Source organism: Rhinoderma darwinii, assembly GCF_050947455.1.
Source record: "Rhinoderma darwinii isolate aRhiDar2 chromosome 5 unlocalized genomic scaffold, aRhiDar2.hap1 SUPER_5_unloc_17, whole genome shotgun sequence".
NCBI lineage: Eukaryota > Metazoa > Chordata > Amphibia > Anura > Rhinodermatidae > Rhinoderma > Rhinoderma darwinii.
Window position 1 is genome coordinate 331,211 of NW_027461773.1, and position 18,360 is coordinate 349,570.

The window sequence follows — 18,360 nt, forward strand, 5'->3', positions numbered from 1 at the left end:
GCTTTTATCTCTGAGGCCCCATTATGATGTCAGAAAGCTGGCTCTGGAATCCTGAGGGCTCCACTATGACACGTGCAAAGTTCCGTCTGAACTTTATATAAGACGGTGAGGCTCAGTCAGTCACTCAGTGTTGCCTGAGAGGGCAACACTGCAACAGCCGGCCGCCAGGCTGTCTTTTTTTTGCACAGCTAGTTGCCTCCAGGAGGCCACAAGAGGGAGACAAGGGACTGCAAAATGGAAAATAGGCATCCACCAACTTTACAGACAACTTCTCCTTGCTCCTACAACCTCCATCCTTGCACAGTTTGTTATTCTTCTAGGTAACATAGTAACAAATCCAAATTGCTGCTCTCTTTGTAGGCAAGCAAGGCTTTGTTGCAACTGCAATTCTTACTTCTTCTTGAAATGTAGGGACGACAGTACATTCCATCACATCCATCTAGTGTACACAGGTAGGTCCATTGTGGCGGGCAGGCGAGCGGGCGGGCTGCTTTATTGGCTGTTTGCTGTTCCCCTACTCCACTCCACTATTTGACTGTTGTGCTGCATCAATCAATCAATCAATCAATCAATCAATCAATCAATCAATCAATCAATCAATCAGTGGCTGGCTCAGGTGCAGCTCTTTAACTTACCTAAAAGGGAGGGCGGAGAGAAGACAAGGAAGGTGAATGAGGTGTTCCAATGTGAAATGCCGGAAACACAGAAACACAGACGACACACAACAAGAGGTGGCAATCTATTCATTAATTGCATTTAATCAATGAGCTCATTATCACTCATGCATTGTCCAACAGGTGTTGAAATAATGGGATTAAAAGGGGAGATCCCTTCAGAAAGACAGAAACAATAGCAAAGACAAAAAACACTTTTGGAATCTGCTTTTAGTCAACACATAAGGAAAGGGTGCACCGGTCCTGGAAATACTGCAATACCAGGTCAATGCGTGGAGTGGACAGAGCAAGCTCTATTTCCATCTCCCTGTTCTAAAAATCCATTTAATATATGGTCCCCAGATAGGGGACGTATCAGATATTAAACTGATAAGAACAGATACTACACTTGATCTTAGCCAAAAGGCCGAGAAGCGATAACCCGAACGGGCCGCGCGTTGCCCGAGCCTGCCCGATACTGCTGTTCAGCCCTTGCAGCGATTCAGCCTACTTCTAGGCAATTCCATGGGGCCCTGCAGGCTCACACACTCACAGCTACACGGGAGGTGAATAAAGGCCGGAGAGGAAGCCAGACAGGATTTGCTTCTTTTGCTTGCACCACAATGCAGTGCTGAAAGAGGAGGAATCTACATAAAAACGCCTTCCTGGCAACGCCCAAATGCCCTGCTGCCATGCAGATAAACACTGGCAGCGGCAGCAAGTGCATGCCCACAGCCACCCCTTGTTCCTTCACACCTTGTATCAGCTGTAATCCAGTCCAGTCCAGTGCTGCCTGCTGAGCAGCACTGACCAACACTGCCTGGGCCCAGGCTTTTATCTCTGAGGCCCCATTATGATGTCAGAAAGCTGGCTCTGGAATCCTGAGGGCTCCACTATGACACGTGCAAAGTTCCGTCTGAACTTTATATAAGACGGTGAGGCTCAGTCAGTCACTCAGTGTTGCCTGAGAGGGCAACACTGCAACAGCCGGCCGCCAGGCTGTCTTTTTTTTGCACAGCTAGTTGCCTCCAGGAGGCCACAAGAGGGAGACAAGGGACTGCAAAATGGAAAATAGGCATCCACCAACTTTACAGACAACTTCTCCTTGCTCCTACAACCTCCATCCTTGCACAGTTTGTTATTCTTCTAGGTAACATAGTAACAAATCCAAATTGCTGCTCTCTTTGTAGGCAAGCAAGGCTTTGTTGCAACTGCAATTCTTACTTCTTCTTGAAATGTAGGGACGACAGTACATTCCATCACATCCATCTAGTGTACACAGGTAGGTCCATTGTGGCGGGCAGGCGAGCGGGCGGGCTGCTTTATTGGCTGTTTGCTGTTCCCCTACTCCACTCCACTATTTGACTGTTGTGCTGCATCAATCAATCAATCAATCAATCAATCAATCAATCAATCAATCAGTGGCTGGCTCAGGTGCAGCTCTTTAACTTACCTAAAAGGGAGGGCGGAGAGAAGACAAGGAAGGTGAATGAGGTGTTCCAATGTGAAATGCCGGAAACACAGAAACACAGACGACACACAACAAGAGGTGGCAATCTATTCATTAATTGCATTTAATCAATGAGCTCATTATCACTCATGCATTGTCCAACAGGTGTTGAAATAATGGGATTAAAAGGGGAGATCCCTTCAGAAAGACAGAAACAATAGCAAAGACAAAAAACACTTTTGGAATCTGCTTTTAGTCAACACATAAGGAAAGGGTGCACCGGTCCTGGAAATACTGCAATACCAGGTCAATGCGTGGAGTGGACAGAGCAAGCTCTATTTCCATCTCCCTGTTCTAAAAATCCATTTAATATATGGTCCCCAGATAGGGGACGTATCAGATATTAAACTGATAAGAACAGATACTACACTTGATCTTAGCCAAAAGGCCGAGAAGCGATAACCCGAACGGGCCGCGCGTTGCCCGAGCCTGCCCGATACTGCTGTTCAGCCCTTGCAGCGATTCAGCCTACTTCTAGGCAATTCCATGGGGCCCTGCAGGCTCACACACTCACAGCTACACGGGAGGTGAATAAAGGCCGGAGAGGAAGCCAGACAGGATTTGCTTCTTTTGCTTGCACCACAATGCAGTGCTGAAAGAGGAGGAATCTACATAAAAACGCCTTCCTGGCAACGCCCAAATGCCCTGCTGCCATGCAGATAAACACTGGCAGCGGCAGCAAGTGCATGCCCACAGCCACCCCTTGTTCCTTCACACCTTGTATCAGCTGTAATCCAGTCCAGTCCAGTGCTGCCTGCTGAGCAGCACTGACCAACACTGCCTGGGCCCAGGCTTTTATCTCTGAGGCCCCATTATGATGTCAGAAAGCTGGCTCTGGAATCCTGAGGGCTCCACTATGACACGTGCAAAGTTCCGTCTGAACTTTATATAAGACGGTGAGGCTCAGTCAGTCACTCAGTGTTGCCTGAGAGGGCAACACTGCAACAGCCGGCCGCCAGGCTGTCTTTTTTTTGCACAGCTAGTTGCCTCCAGGAGGCCACAAGAGGGAGACAAGGGACTGCAAAATGGAAAATAGGCATCCACCAACTTTACAGACAACTTCTCCTTGCTCCTACAACCTCCATCCTTGCACAGTTTGTTATTCTTCTAGGTAACATAGTAACAAATCCAAATTGCTGCTCTCTTTGTAGGCAAGCAAGGCTTTGTTGCAACTGCAATTCTTACTTCTTCTTGAAATGTAGGGACGACAGTACATTCCATCACATCCATCTAGTGTACACAGGTAGGTCCATTGTGGCGGGCAGGCGAGCGGGCGGGCTGCTTTATTGGCTGTTTGCTGTTCCCCTACTCCACTCCACTATTTGACTGTTGTGCTGCATCAATCAATCAATCAATCAATCAATCAATCAATCAATCAATCAATCAATCAATCAATCAATCAATCAATCAGTGGCTGGCTCAGGTGCAGCTCTTTAACTTACCTAAAAGGGAGGGCGGAGAGAAGACAAGGAAGGTGAATGAGGTGTTCCAATGTGAAATGCCGGAAACACAGAAACACAGACGACACACAACAAGAGGTGGCAATCTATTCATTAATTGCATTTAATCAATGAGCTCATTATCACTCATGCATTGTCCAACAGGTGTTGAAATAATGGGATTAAAAGGGGAGATCCCTTCAGAAAGACAGAAACAATAGCAAAGACAAAAAACACTTTTGGAATCTGCTTTTAGTCAACACATAAGGAAAGGGTGCACCGGTCCTGGAAATACTGCAATACCAGGTCAATGCGTGGAGTGGACAGAGCAAGCTCTATTTCCATCTCCCTGTTCTAAAAATCCATTTAATATATGGTCCCCAGATAGGGGACGTATCAGATATTAAACTGATAAGAACAGATACTACACTTGATCTTAGCCAAAAGGCCGAGAAGCGATAACCCGAACGGGCCGCGCGTTGCCCGAGCCTGCCCGATACTGCTGTTCAGCCCTTGCAGCGATTCAGCCTACTTCTAGGCAATTCCATGGGGCCCTGCAGGCTCACACACTCACAGCTACACGGGAGGTGAATAAAGGCCGGAGAGGAAGCCAGACAGGATTTGCTTCTTTTGCTTGCACCACAATGCAGTGCTGAAAGAGGAGGAATCTACATAAAAACGCCTTCCTGGCAACGCCCAAATGCCCTGCTGCCATGCAGATAAACACTGGCAGCGGCAGCAAGTGCATGCCCACAGCCACCCCTTGTTCCTTCACACCTTGTATCAGCTGTAATCCAGTCCAGTCCAGTGCTGCCTGCTGAGCAGCACTGACCAACACTGCCTGGGCCCAGGCTTTTATCTCTGAGGCCCCATTATGATGTCAGAAAGCTGGCTCTGGAATCCTGAGGGCTCCACTATGACACGTGCAAAGTTCCGTCTGAACTTTATATAAGACGGTGAGGCTCAGTCAGTCACTCAGTGTTGCCTGAGAGGGCAACACTGCAACAGCCGGCCGCCAGGCTGTCTTTTTTTTGCACAGCTAGTTGCCTCCAGGAGGCCACAAGAGGGAGACAAGGGACTGCAAAATGGAAAATAGATAGGCATCCACCAACTTTACAGACAACTTCTCCTTGCTCCTACAACCTCCATCCTTGCACAGTTTGTTATTCTTCTAGGTAACATAGTAACAAATCCAAATTGCTGCTCTCTTTGTAGGCAAGCAAGGCTTTGTTGCAACTGCAATTCTTACTTCTTCTTGAAATGTAGGGACGACAGTACATTCCATCACATCCATCTAGTGTACACAGGTAGGTCCATTGTGGCGGGCAGGCGAGCGGGCGGGCTGCTTTATTGGCTGTTTGCTGTTCCCCTACTCCACTCCACTATTTGACTGTTGTGCTGCATCAATCAATCAATCAATCAATCAATCAATCAATCAATCAATCAATCAATCAATCAATCAGTGGCTGGCTCAGGTGCAGCTCTTTAACTTACCTAAAAGGGAGGGCGGAGAGAAGACAAGGAAGGTGAATGAGGTGTTCCAATGTGAAATGCCGGAAACACAGAAACACAGACGACACACAACAAGAGGTGGCAATCTATTCATTAATTGCATTTAATCAATGAGCTCATTATCACTCATGCATTGTCCAACAGGTGTTGAAATAATGGGATTAAAAGGGGAGATCCCTTCAGAAAGACAGAAACAATAGCAAAGACAAAAAACACTTTTGGAATCTGCTTTTAGTCAACACATAAGGAAAGGGTGCACCGGTCCTGGAAATACTGCAATACCAGGTCAATGCGTGGAGTGGACAGAGCAAGCTCTATTTCCATCTCCCTGTTCTAAAAATCCATTTAATATATGGTCCCCAGATAGGGGACGTATCAGATATTAAACTGATAAGAACAGATACTACACTTGATCTTAGCCAAAAGGCCGAGAAGCGATAACCCGAACGGGCCGCGCGTTGCCCGAGCCTGCCCGATACTGCTGTTCAGCCCTTGCAGCGATTCAGCCTACTTCTAGGCAATTCCATGGGGCCCTGCAGGCTCACACACTCACAGCTACACGGGAGGTGAATAAAGGCCGGAGAGGAAGCCAGACAGGATTTGCTTCTTTTGCTTGCACCACAATGCAGTGCTGAAAGAGGAGGAATCTACATAAAAACGCCTTCCTGGCAACGCCCAAATGCCCTGCTGCCATGCAGATAAACACTGGCAGCGGCAGCAAGTGCATGCCCACAGCCACCCCTTGTTCCTTCACACCTTGTATCAGCTGTAATCCAGTCCAGTCCAGTGCTGCCTGCTGAGCAGCACTGACCAACACTGCCTGGGCCCAGGCTTTTATCTCTGAGGCCCCATTATGATGTCAGAAAGCTGGCTCTGGAATCCTGAGGGCTCCACTATGACACGTGCAAAGTTCCGTCTGAACTTTATATAAGACGGTGAGGCTCAGTCAGTCACTCAGTGTTGCCTGAGAGGGCAACACTGCAACAGCCGGCCGCCAGGCTGTCTTTTTTTTGCACAGCTAGTTGCCTCCAGGAGGCCACAAGAGGGAGACAAGGGACTGCAAAATGGAAAATAGGCATCCACCAACTTTACAGACAACTTCTCCTTGCTCCTACAACCTCCATCCTTGCACAGTTTGTTATTCTTCTAGGTAACATAGTAACAAATCCAAATTGCTGCTCTCTTTGTAGGCAAGCAAGGCTTTGTTGCAACTGCAATTCTTACTTCTTCTTGAAATGTAGGGACGACAGTACATTCCATCACATCCATCTAGTGTACACAGGTAGGTCCATTGTGGCGGGCAGGCGAGCGGGCGGGCTGCTTTATTGGCTGTTTGCTGTTCCCCTACTCCACTCCACTATTTGACTGTTGTGCTGCATCAATCAATCAATCAATCAATCAATCAATCAATCAATCAATCAATCAGTGGCTGGCTCAGGTGCAGCTCTTTAACTTACCTAAAAGGGAGGGCGGAGAGAAGACAAGGAAGGTGAATGAGGTGTTCCAATGTGAAATGCCGGAAACACAGAAACACAGACGACACACAACAAGAGGTGGCAATCTATTCATTAATTGCATTTAATCAATGAGCTCATTATCACTCATGCATTGTCCAACAGGTGTTGAAATAATGGGATTAAAAGGGGAGATCCCTTCAGAAAGACAGAAACAATAGCAAAGACAAAAAACACTTTTGGAATCTGCTTTTAGTCAACACATAAGGAAAGGGTGCACCGGTCCTGGAAATACTGCAATACCAGGTCAATGCGTGGAGTGGACAGAGCAAGCTCTATTTCCATCTCCCTGTTCTAAAAATCCATTTAATATATGGTCCCCAGATAGGGGACGTATCAGATATTAAACTGATAAGAACAGATACTACACTTGATCTTAGCCAAAAGGCCGAGAAGCGATAACCCGAACGGGCCGCGCGTTGCCCGAGCCTGCCCGATACTGCTGTTCAGCCCTTGCAGCGATTCAGCCTACTTCTAGGCAATTCCATGGGGCCCTGCAGGCTCACACACTCACAGCTACACGGGAGGTGAATAAAGGCCGGAGAGGAAGCCAGACAGGATTTGCTTCTTTTGCTTGCACCACAATGCAGTGCTGAAAGAGGAGGAATCTACATAAAAACGCCTTCCTGGCAACGCCCAAATGCCCTGCTGCCATGCAGATAAACACTGGCAGCGGCAGCAAGTGCATGCCCACAGCCACCCCTTGTTCCTTCACACCTTGTATCAGCTGTAATCCAGTCCAGTCCAGTGCTGCCTGCTGAGCAGCACTGACCAACACTGCCTGGGCCCAGGCTTTTATCTCTGAGGCCCCATTATGATGTCAGAAAGCTGGCTCTGGAATCCTGAGGGCTCCACTATGACACGTGCAAAGTTCCGTCTGAACTTTATATAAGACGGTGAGGCTCAGTCAGTCACTCAGTGTTGCCTGAGAGGGCAACACTGCAACAGCCGGCCGCCAGGCTGTCTTTTTTTTGCACAGCTAGTTGCCTCCAGGAGGCCACAAGAGGGAGACAAGGGACTGCAAAATGGAAAATAGGCATCCACCAACTTTACAGACAACTTCTCCTTGCTCCTACAACCTCCATCCTTGCACAGTTTGTTATTCTTCTAGGTAACATAGTAACAAATCCAAATTGCTGCTCTCTTTGTAGGCAAGCAAGGCTTTGTTGCAACTGCAATTCTTACTTCTTCTTGAAATGTAGGGACGACAGTACATTCCATCACATCCATCTAGTGTACACAGGTAGGTCCATTGTGGCGGGCAGGCGAGCGGGCGGGCTGCTTTATTGGCTGTTTGCTGTTCCCCTACTCCACTCCACTATTTGACTGTTGTGCTGCATCAATCAATCAATCAATCAATCAATCAATCAGTGGCTGGCTCAGGTGCAGCTCTTTAACTTACCTAAAAGGGAGGGCGGAGAGAAGACAAGGAAGGTGAATGAGGTGTTCCAATGTGAAATGCCGGAAACACAGAAACACAGACGACACACAACAAGAGGTGGCAATCTATTCATTAATTGCATTTAATCAATGAGCTCATTATCACTCATGCATTGTCCAACAGGTGTTGAAATAATGGGATTAAAAGGGGAGATCCCTTCAGAAAGACAGAAACAATAGCAAAGACAAAAAACACTTTTGGAATCTGCTTTTAGTCAACACATAAGGAAAGGGTGCACCGGTCCTGGAAATACTGCAATACCAGGTCAATGCGTGGAGTGGACAGAGCAAGCTCTATTTCCATCTCCCTGTTCTAAAAATCCATTTAATATATGGTCCCCAGATAGGGGACGTATCAGATATTAAACTGATAAGAACAGATACTACACTTGATCTTAGCCAAAAGGCCGAGAAGCGATAACCCGAACGGGCCGCGCGTTGCCCGAGCCTGCCCGATACTGCTGTTCAGCCCTTGCAGCGATTCAGCCTACTTCTAGGCAATTCCATGGGGCCCTGCAGGCTCACACACTCACAGCTACACGGGAGGTGAATAAAGGCCGGAGAGGAAGCCAGACAGGATTTGCTTCTTTTGCTTGCACCACAATGCAGTGCTGAAAGAGGAGGAATCTACATAAAAACGCCTTCCTGGCAACGCCCAAATGCCCTGCTGCCATGCAGATAAACACTGGCAGCGGCAGCAAGTGCATGCCCACAGCCACCCCTTGTTCCTTCACACCTTGTATCAGCTGTAATCCAGTCCAGTCCAGTGCTGCCTGCTGAGCAGCACTGACCAACACTGCCTGGGCCCAGGCTTTTATCTCTGAGGCCCCATTATGATGTCAGAAAGCTGGCTCTGGAATCCTGAGGGCTCCACTATGACACGTGCAAAGTTCCGTCTGAACTTTATATAAGACGGTGAGGCTCAGTCAGTCACTCAGTGTTGCCTGAGAGGGCAACACTGCAACAGCCGGCCGCCAGGCTGTCTTTTTTTTGCACAGCTAGTTGCCTCCAGGAGGCCACAAGAGGGAGACAAGGGACTGCAAAATGGAAAATAGGCATCCACCAACTTTACAGACAACTTCTCCTTGCTCCTACAACCTCCATCCTTGCACAGTTTGTTATTCTTCTAGGTAACATAGTAACAAATCCAAATTGCTGCTCTCTTTGTAGGCAAGCAAGGCTTTGTTGCAACTGCAATTCTTACTTCTTCTTGAAATGTAGGGACGACAGTACATTCCATCACATCCATCTAGTGTACACAGGTAGGTCCATTGTGGCGGGCAGGCGAGCGGGCGGGCTGCTTTATTGGCTGTTTGCTGTTCCCCTACTCCACTCCACTATTTGACTGTTGTGCTGCATCAATCAATCAATCAATCAATCAATCAATCAATCAATCAATCAATCAATCAATCAATCAATCAGTGGCTGGCTCAGGTGCAGCTCTTTAACTTACCTAAAAGGGAGGGCGGAGAGAAGACAAGGAAGGTGAATGAGGTGTTCCAATGTGAAATGCCGGAAACACAGAAACACAGACGACACACAACAAGAGGTGGCAATCTATTCATTAATTGCATTTAATCAATGAGCTCATTATCACTCATGCATTGTCCAACAGGTGTTGAAATAATGGGATTAAAAGGGGAGATCCCTTCAGAAAGACAGAAACAATAGCAAAGACAAAAAACACTTTTGGAATCTGCTTTTAGTCAACACATAAGGAAAGGGTGCACCGGTCCTGGAAATACTGCAATACCAGGTCAATGCGTGGAGTGGACAGAGCAAGCTCTATTTCCATCTCCCTGTTCTAAAAATCCATTTAATATATGGTCCCCAGATAGGGGACGTATCAGATATTAAACTGATAAGAACAGATACTACACTTGATCTTAGCCAAAAGGCCGAGAAGCGATAACCCGAACGGGCCGCGCGTTGCCCGAGCCTGCCCGATACTGCTGTTCAGCCCTTGCAGCGATTCAGCCTACTTCTAGGCATTTCCATGGGGCCCTGCAGGCTCACACACTCACAGCTACACGGGAGGTGAATAAAGGCCGGAGAGGAAGCCAGACAGGATTTGCTTCTTTTGCTTGCACCACAATGCAGTGCTGAAAGAGGAGGAATCTACATAAAAACGCCTTCCTGGCAACGCCCAAATGCCCTGCTGCCATGCAGATAAACACTGGCAGCGGCAGCAAGTGCATGCCCACAGCCACCCCTTGTTCCTTCACACCTTGTATCAGCTGTAATCCAGTCCAGTCCAGTGCTGCCTGCTGAGCAGCACTGACCAACACTGCCTGGGCCCAGGCTTTTATCTCTGAGGCCCCATTATGATGTCAGAAAGCTGGCTCTGGAATCCTGAGGGCTCCACTATGACACGTGCAAAGTTCCGTCTGAACTTTATATAAGACGGTGAGGCTCAGTCAGTCACTCAGTGTTGCCTGAGAGGGCAACACTGTAACAGCCGGCCGCCAGGCTGTCTTTTTTTTGCACAGCTAGTTGCCTCCAGGAGGCCACAAGAGGGAGACAAGGGACTGCAAAATGGAAAATAGGCATCCACCAACTTTACAGACAACTTCTCCTTGCTCCTACAACCTCCATCCTTGCACAGTTTGTTATTCTTCTAGGTAACATAGTAACAAATCCAAATTGCTGCTCTCTTTGTAGGCAAGCAAGGCTTTGTTGCAACTGCAATTCTTACTTCTTCTTGAAATGTAGGGACGACAGTACATTCCATCACATCCATCTAGTGTACACAGGTAGGTCCATTGTGGCGGGCAGGCGAGCGGGCGGGCTGCTTTATTGGCTGTTTGCTGTTCCCCTACTCCACTCCACTATTTGACTGTTGTGCTGCATCAATCAATCAATCAATCAATCAATCAATCAATCAATCAATCAATCAATCAGTGGCTGGCTCAGGTGCAGCTCTTTAACTTACCTAAAAGGGAGGGCGGAGAGAAGACAAGGAAGGTGAATGAGGTGTTCCAATGTGAAATGCCGGAAACACAGAAACACAGACGACACACAACAAGAGGTGGCAATCTATTCATTAATTGCATTTAATCAATGAGCTCATTATCACTCATGCATTGTCCAACAGGTGTTGAAATAATGGGATTAAAAGGGGAGATCCCTTCAGAAAGACAGAAACAATAGCAAAGACAAAAAACACTTTTGGAATCTGCTTTTAGTCAACACATAAGGAAAGGGTGCACCGGTCCTGGAAATACTGCAATACCAGGTCAATGCGTGGAGTGGACAGAGCAAGCTCTATTTCCATCTCCCTGTTCTAAAAATCCATTTAATATATGGTCCCCAGATAGGGGACGTATCAGATATTAAACTGATAAGAACAGATACTACACTTGATCTTAGCCAAAAGGCCGAGAAGCGATAACCCGAACGGGCCGCGCGTTGCCCGAGCCTGCCCGATACTGCTGTTCAGCCCTTGCAGCGATTCAGCCTACTTCTAGGCAATTCCATGGGGCCCTGCAGGCTCACACACTCACAGCTACACGGGAGGTGAATAAAGGCCGGAGAGGAAGCCAGACAGGATTTGCTTCTTTTGCTTGCACCACAATGCAGTGCTGAAAGAGGAGGAATCTACATAAAAACGCCTTCCTGGCAACGCCCAAATGCCCTGCTGCCATGCAGATAAACACTGGCAGCGGCAGCAAGTGCATGCCCACAGCCACCCCTTGTTCCTTCACACCTTGTATCAGCTGTAATCCAGTCCAGTCCAGTGCTGCCTGCTGAGCAGCACTGACCAACACTGCCTGGGCCCAGGCTTTTATCTCTGAGGCCCCATTATGATGTCAGAAAGCTGGCTCTGGAATCCTGAGGGCTCCACTATGACACGTGCAAAGTTCCGTCTGAACTTTATATAAGACGGTGAGGCTCAGTCAGTCACTCAGTGTTGCCTGAGAGGGCAACACTGCAACAGCCGGCCGCCAGGCTGTCTTTTTTTTGCACAGCTAGTTGCCTCCAGGAGGCCACAAGAGGGAGACAAGGGACTGCAAAATGGAAAATAGGCATCCACCAACTTTACAGACAACTTCTCCTTGCTCCTACAACCTCCATCCTTGCACAGTTTGTTATTCTTCTAGGTAACATAGTAACAAATCCAAATTGCTGCTCTCTTTGTAGGCAAGCAAGGCTTTGTTGCAACTGCAATTCTTACTTCTTCTTGAAATGTAGGGACGATAGTACATTCCATCACATCCATCTAGTGTACACAGGTAGGTCCATTGTGGCGGGCAGGCGAGCGGGCGGGCTGCTTTATTGGCTGTTTGCTGTTCCCCTACTCCACTCCACTATTTGACTGTTGTGCTGCATCAATCAATCAATCAATCAATCAATCAATCAATCAATCAATCAATCAATCAATCAATCAGTGGCTGGCTCAGGTGCAGCTCTTTAACTTACCTAAAAGGGAGGGCGGAGAGAAGACAAGGAAGGTGAATGAGGTGTTCCAATGTGAAATGCCGGAAACACAGAAACACAGACGACACACAACAAGAGGTGGCAATCTATTCATTAATTGCATTTAATCAATGAGCTCATTATCACTCATGCATTGTCCAACAGGTGTTGAAATAATGGGATTAAAAGGGGAGATCCCTTCAGAAAGACAGAAACAATAGCAAAGACAAAAAACACTTTTGGAATCTGCTTTTAGTCAACACATAAGGAAAGGGTGCACCGGTCCTGGAAATACTGCAATACCAGGTCAATGCGTGGAGTGGACAGAGCAAGCTCTATTTCCATCTCCCTGTTCTAAAAATCCATTTAATATATGGTCCCCAGATAGGGGACGTATCAGATATTAAACTGATAAGAACAGATACTACACTTGATCTTAGCCAAAAGGCCGAGAAGCGATAACCCGAACGGGCCGCGCGTTGCCCGAGCCTGCCCGATACTGCTGTTCAGCCCTTGCAGCGATTCAGCCTACTTCTAGGCAATTCCATGGGGCCCTGCAGGCTCACACACTCACAGCTACACGGGAGGTGAATAAAGGCCGGAGAGGAAGCCAGACAGGATTTGCTTCTTTTGCTTGCACCACAATGCAGTGCTGAAAGAGGAGGAATCTACATAAAAACGCCTTCCTGGCAACGCCCAAATGCCCTGCTGCCATGCAGATAAACACTGGCAGCGGCAGCAAGTGCATGCCCACAGCCACCCCTTGTTCCTTCACACCTTGTATCAGCTGTAATCCAGTCCAGTCCAGTGCTGCCTGCTGAGCAGCACTGACCAACACTGCCTGGGCCCAGGCTTTTATCTCTGAGGCCCCATTATGATGTCAGAAAGCTGGCTCTGGAATCCTGAGGGCTCCACTATGACACGTGCAAAGTTCCGTCTGAACTTTATATAAGACGGTGAGGCTCAGTCAGTCACTCAGTGTTGCCTGAGAGGGCAACACTGCAACAGCCGGCCGCCAGGCTGTCTTTTTTTTGCACAGCTAGTTGCCTCCAGGAGGCCACAAGAGGGAGACAAGGGACTGCAAAATGGAAAATAGGCATCCACCAACTTTACAGACAACTTCTCCTTGCTCCTACAACCTCCATCCTTGCACAGTTTGTTATTCTTCTAGGTAACATAGTAACAAATCCAAATTGCTGCTCTCTTTGTAGGCAAGCAAGGCTTTGTTGCAACTGCAATTCTTACTTCTTCTTGAAATGTAAGGACGATAGTACATTCCATCACATCCATCTAGTGTACACAGGTAGGTCCATTGTGGCGGGCAGGCGAGCGGGCGGGCTGCTTTATTGGCTGTTTGCTGTTCCCCTACTCCACTCCACTATTTGACTGTTGTGCTGCATCAATCAATCAATCAATCAATCAATCAATCAATCAATCAATCAATCAATCAATCAGTGGCTGGCTCAGGTGCAGCTCTTTAACTTACCTAAAAGGGAGGGCGGAGAGAAGACAAGGAAGGTGAATGAGGTGTTCCAATGTGAAATGCCGGAAACACAGAAACACAGACGACACACAACAAGAGGTGGCAATCTATTCATTAATTGCATTTAATCAATGAGCTCATTATCACTCATGCATTGTCCAACAGGTGTTGAAATAATGGGATTAAAAGGGGAGATCCCTTCAGAAAGACAGAAACAATAGCAAAGACAAAAAACACTTTTGGAATCTGCTTTTAGTCAACACATAAGGAAAGGGTGCACCGGTCCTGGAAATACTGCAATACCAGGTCAATGCGTGGAGTGGACAGAGCAAGCTCTATTTCCATCTCCCTGTTCTAAAAATCCATTTAATATATGGTCCCCAGATAGGGGACGTATCAGATATTAAACTGATAAGAACAGATACTACACTTGATCTTAGCCAAAAGGCCGAGAAGCGATAACCCGAACGGGCCGCGCGTTGCCCGAGCCTGCCCGATACTGCTGTTCAGCCCTTGCAGCGATTCAGCCTACTTCTAGGCAATTCCATGGGGCCCTGCAGGCTCACACACTCACAGCTACACGGGAGGTGAATAAAGGCCGGAGAGGAAGCCAGACAGGATTTGCTTCTTTTGCTTGCACCACAATGCAGTGCTGAAAGAGGAGGAATCTACATAAAAACGCCTTCCTGGCAACGCCCAAATGCCCTGCTGCCATGCAGATAAACACTGGCAGCGGCAGCAAGTGCATGCCCACAGCCACCCCTTGTTCCTTCACACCTTGCATCAGCTGTAATCCAGTCCAGTCCAGTGCTGCCTGCTGAGCAGCACTGACCAACACTGCCTGGGCCCAGGCTTTTATCTCTGAGGCCCCATTATGATGTCAGAAAGCTGGCTCTGGAATCCTGAGGGCTCCACTATGACACATGCAAAGTTCCGTCTGAACTTTATATAAGACGGTGAGGCTCAGTCAGTCACTCAGTGTTGCCTGAGAGGGCAACACTGCAACAGCCGGCCGCCAGGCTGTCTTTTTTTTGCACAGCTAGTTGCCTCCAGGAGGCCACAAGAGGGAGACAAGGGACTGCAAAATGGAAAATAGGCATCCACCAACTTTACAGACAACTTCTCCTTGCTCCTACAACCTCCATCCTTGCACAGTTTGTTATTCTTCTAGGTAACATAGTAACAAATCCAAATTGCTGCTCTCTTTGTAGGCAAGCAAGGCTTTGTTGCAACTGCAATTCTTACTTCTTCTTGAAATGTAGGGACGACAGTACATTCCATCACATCCATCTAGTGTACACAGGTAGGTCCATTGTGGCGGGCAGGCGAGCGGGCGGGCTGCTTTATTGGCTGTTTGCTGTTCCCCTACTCCACTCCACTATTTGACTGTTGTGCTGCATCAATCAATCAATCAATCAATCAATCAATCAATCAATCAATCAGTGGCTGGCTCAGGTGCAGCTCTTTAACTTACCTAAAAGGGAGGGCGGAGAGAAGACAAGGAAGGTGAATGAGGTGTTCCAATGTGAAATGCCGGAAACACAGAAACACAGACGACACACAACAAGAGGTGGCAATCTATTCATTAATTGCATTTAATCAATGAGCTCATTATCACTCATGCATTGTCCAACAGGTGTTGAAATAATGGGATTAAAAGGGGAGATCCCTTCAGAAAGACAGAAACAATAGCAAAGACAAAAAACACTTTTGGAATCTGTTTTTAGTCAACACATAAGGAAAGGGTGCACCGGTCCTGGAAATACTGCAATACCAGGTCAATGCGTGGAGTGGACAGAGCAAGCTCTATTTCCATCTCCCTGTTCTAAAAATCCATTTAATATATGGTCCCCAGATAGGGGACGTATCAGATATTAAACTGATAAGAACAGATACTACACTTGATCTTAGCCAAAAGGCCGAGAAGCGATAACCCGAACGGGCCGCGCGTTGCCCGAGCCTGCCCGATACTGCTGTTCAGCCCTTGCAGCGATTCAGCCTACTTCTAGGCAATTCCATGGGGCCCTGCAGGCTCACACACTCACAGCTACACGGGAGGTGAATAAAGGCCGGAGAGGAAGCCAGACAGGATTTGCTTCTTTTGCTTGCACCACAATGCAGTGCTGAAAGAGGAGGAATCTACATAAAAACGCCTTCCTGGCAACGCCCAAATGCCCTGCTGCCATGCAGATAAACACTGGCAGCGGCAGCAAGTGCATGCCCACAGCCACCCCTTGTTCCTTCACACCTTGTATCAGCTGTAATCCAGTCCAGTCCAGTGCTGCCTGCTGAGCAGCACTGACCAACACTGCCTGGGCCCAGGCTTTTATCTCTGAGGCCCCATTATGATGTCAGAAAGCTGGCTCTGGAATCCTGAGGGCTCCACTATGACACGTGCAAAGTTCCGTCTGAACTTTATATAAGACGGTGAGGCTCAGTCAGTCACTCAGTGTTGCCTGAGAGGGCAACACTGCAACAGCCGGCCGCCAGGCTGTCTTTTTTTTGCACAGCTAGTTGCCTCCAGGAGGCCACAAGAGGGAGACAAGGGACTGCAAAATGGAAAATAGGCATCCACCAACTTTACAGACAACTTCTCCTTGCTCCTACAACCTCCATCCTTGCACAGTTTGTTATTCTTCTAGGTAACATAGTAACAAATCCAAATTGCTGCTCTCTTTGTAGGCAAGCAAGGCTTTGTTGCAACTGCAATTCTTACTTCTTCTTGAAATGTAGGGACGACAGTACATTCCATCACATCCATCTAGTGTACACAGGTAGGTCCATTGTGGCGGGCAGGCGAGCGGGCGGGCTGCTTTATTGGCTGTTTGCTGTTCCCCTACTCCACTCCACTATTTGACTGTTGTGCTGCATCAATCAATCAATCAATCAATCAATCAATCAATCAATCAATCAATCAATCAATCAGTGGCTGGCTCAGGTGCAGCTCTTTAACTTACCTAAAAGGGAGGGCGGAGAGAAGACAAGGAAGGTGAATGAGGTGTTCCAATGTGAAATGCCGGAAACACAGAAACACAGACGACACACAACAAGAGGTGGCAATCTATTCATTAATTGCATTTAATCAATGAGCTCATTATCACTCATGCATTGTCCAACAGGTGTTGAAATAATGGGATTAAAAGGGGAGATCCCTTCAGAAAGACAGAAACAATAGCAAAGACAAAAAACACTTTTGGAATCTGCTTTTAGTCAACACATAAGGAAAGGGTGCACCGGTCCTGGAAATACTGCAATACCAGGTCAATGCGTGGAGTGGACAGAGCAAGCTCTATTTCCATCTCCCTGTTCTAAAAATCCATTTAATATATGGTCCCCAGATAGGGGACGTATCAGATATTAAACTGATAAGAACAGATACTACACTTGATCTTAGCCAAAAGGCCGAGAAGCGATAACCCGAACGGGCCGCGCGTTGCCCGAGCCTGCCCGATACTGCTGTTCAGCCCTTGCAGCGATTCAGCCTACTTCTAGGCAATTCCATGGGGCCCTGCAGGCTCACACACTCACAGCTACACGGGAGGTGAATAAAGGCCGGAGAGGAAGCCAGACAGGATTTGCTTCTTTTGCTTGCACCACAATGCAGTGCTGAAAGAGGAGGAATCTACATAAAAACGCCTTCCTGGCAACGCCCAAATGCCCAGCTGCCATGCAGATAAACACTGGCAGCGGCAGCAAGTGCATGCCCCACAGCCACCCCTTGTTCCTTCACACCTTGTATCAGCTGTAATCCAGTCCAGTCCAGTGCTGCCTGCTGAGCAGCACTGACCAACACTGCCTGGGCCCAGGCTTTTATCTCTGAGGCCCCATTATGATGTCAGAAAGCTGGCTCTGGAATCCTGAGGGCTCCACTATGACACGTGCAAAGTTCCGTCTGAACTTTATATAAGACGGTGAGGCTCAGTCAGTCACTCAGTGTTGCCTGAGAGGGCAACACTGCAACAGCCGGCCGCCAGGCTGTCTTTTTTTTGCACAGCTAGTTGCCTCCAGGAGGCCACAAGAGGGAGACAAGGGACTGCAAAATGGAAAATAGGCATCCACCAACTTTACAGACAACTTCTCCTTGCTCCTACAACCTCCATCCTTGCACAGTTTGTTATTCTTCTAGGTAACATAGTAACAAATCCAAATTGCTGCTCTCTTTGTAGGCAAGCAAGGCTTTGTTGCAACTGCAATTCTTACTTCTTCTTGAAATGTAGGAACGACAGTACATTCCATCACATCCATCTAGTGTACACAGGTAGGTCCATTGTGGCGGGCAGGCGAGCGGGCGGGCTGCTTTATTGGCTGTTTGCTGTTCCCCTACTCCACTCCACTATTTGACTGTTGTGCTGCATCAATCAATCAATCAATCAATCAATCAATCAATCAATCA

General features: G+C 47.7%; 12 non-coding genes across 12 annotated transcripts; all 12 read right to left on the reverse strand.

The window, feature by feature from the left end:
• Positions 1 to 901: 901 nt before the first annotated feature.
• Positions 902 to 1,092, reverse strand: LOC142686238 (U2 spliceosomal RNA). Its single transcript, XR_012855605.1, has one exon. It is a non-coding gene; the product is annotated as a U2 spliceosomal RNA (small nuclear RNA).
• Positions 1,093 to 2,372: 1,280 nt separating this feature from the next.
• On the reverse strand, positions 2,373 to 2,563 carry LOC142686239 (U2 spliceosomal RNA). The gene has a single exon (XR_012855606.1). It is a non-coding gene; the product is annotated as a U2 spliceosomal RNA (small nuclear RNA).
• Positions 2,564 to 3,871: 1,308 nt separating this feature from the next.
• On the reverse strand, positions 3,872 to 4,062 carry LOC142686240 (U2 spliceosomal RNA). Its single transcript, XR_012855607.1, has one exon. It is a non-coding gene; the product is annotated as a U2 spliceosomal RNA (small nuclear RNA).
• Positions 4,063 to 5,362: 1,300 nt separating this feature from the next.
• Positions 5,363 to 5,553, reverse strand: LOC142686241 (U2 spliceosomal RNA). Its single transcript, XR_012855608.1, has one exon. It is a non-coding gene; the product is annotated as a U2 spliceosomal RNA (small nuclear RNA).
• Positions 5,554 to 6,837: 1,284 nt separating this feature from the next.
• Positions 6,838 to 7,028, reverse strand: LOC142686242 (U2 spliceosomal RNA). Its single transcript, XR_012855609.1, has one exon. It is a non-coding gene; the product is annotated as a U2 spliceosomal RNA (small nuclear RNA).
• A 1,268-nt stretch (positions 7,029 to 8,296) lies between these two features.
• On the reverse strand, positions 8,297 to 8,487 carry LOC142686244 (U2 spliceosomal RNA). Its single transcript, XR_012855610.1, has one exon. It is a non-coding gene; the product is annotated as a U2 spliceosomal RNA (small nuclear RNA).
• Positions 8,488 to 9,787: 1,300 nt separating this feature from the next.
• Positions 9,788 to 9,978, reverse strand: LOC142686245 (U2 spliceosomal RNA). Its single transcript, XR_012855611.1, has one exon. It is a non-coding gene; the product is annotated as a U2 spliceosomal RNA (small nuclear RNA).
• Positions 9,979 to 11,266: 1,288 nt separating this feature from the next.
• Positions 11,267 to 11,457, reverse strand: LOC142686246 (U2 spliceosomal RNA). The gene has a single exon (XR_012855612.1). It is a non-coding gene; the product is annotated as a U2 spliceosomal RNA (small nuclear RNA).
• A 1,296-nt stretch (positions 11,458 to 12,753) lies between these two features.
• LOC142686247 (U2 spliceosomal RNA) lies at positions 12,754 to 12,944 on the reverse strand. The gene has a single exon (XR_012855613.1). It is a non-coding gene; the product is annotated as a U2 spliceosomal RNA (small nuclear RNA).
• A 1,292-nt stretch (positions 12,945 to 14,236) lies between these two features.
• On the reverse strand, positions 14,237 to 14,427 carry LOC142686249 (U2 spliceosomal RNA). The gene has a single exon (XR_012855615.1). It is a non-coding gene; the product is annotated as a U2 spliceosomal RNA (small nuclear RNA).
• A 1,280-nt stretch (positions 14,428 to 15,707) lies between these two features.
• On the reverse strand, positions 15,708 to 15,898 carry LOC142686250 (U2 spliceosomal RNA). The gene has a single exon (XR_012855616.1). It is a non-coding gene; the product is annotated as a U2 spliceosomal RNA (small nuclear RNA).
• A 1,292-nt stretch (positions 15,899 to 17,190) lies between these two features.
• On the reverse strand, positions 17,191 to 17,381 carry LOC142686251 (U2 spliceosomal RNA). Its single transcript, XR_012855617.1, has one exon. It is a non-coding gene; the product is annotated as a U2 spliceosomal RNA (small nuclear RNA).
• Between the last annotated feature and the right edge of the window lie 979 nt (positions 17,382 to 18,360).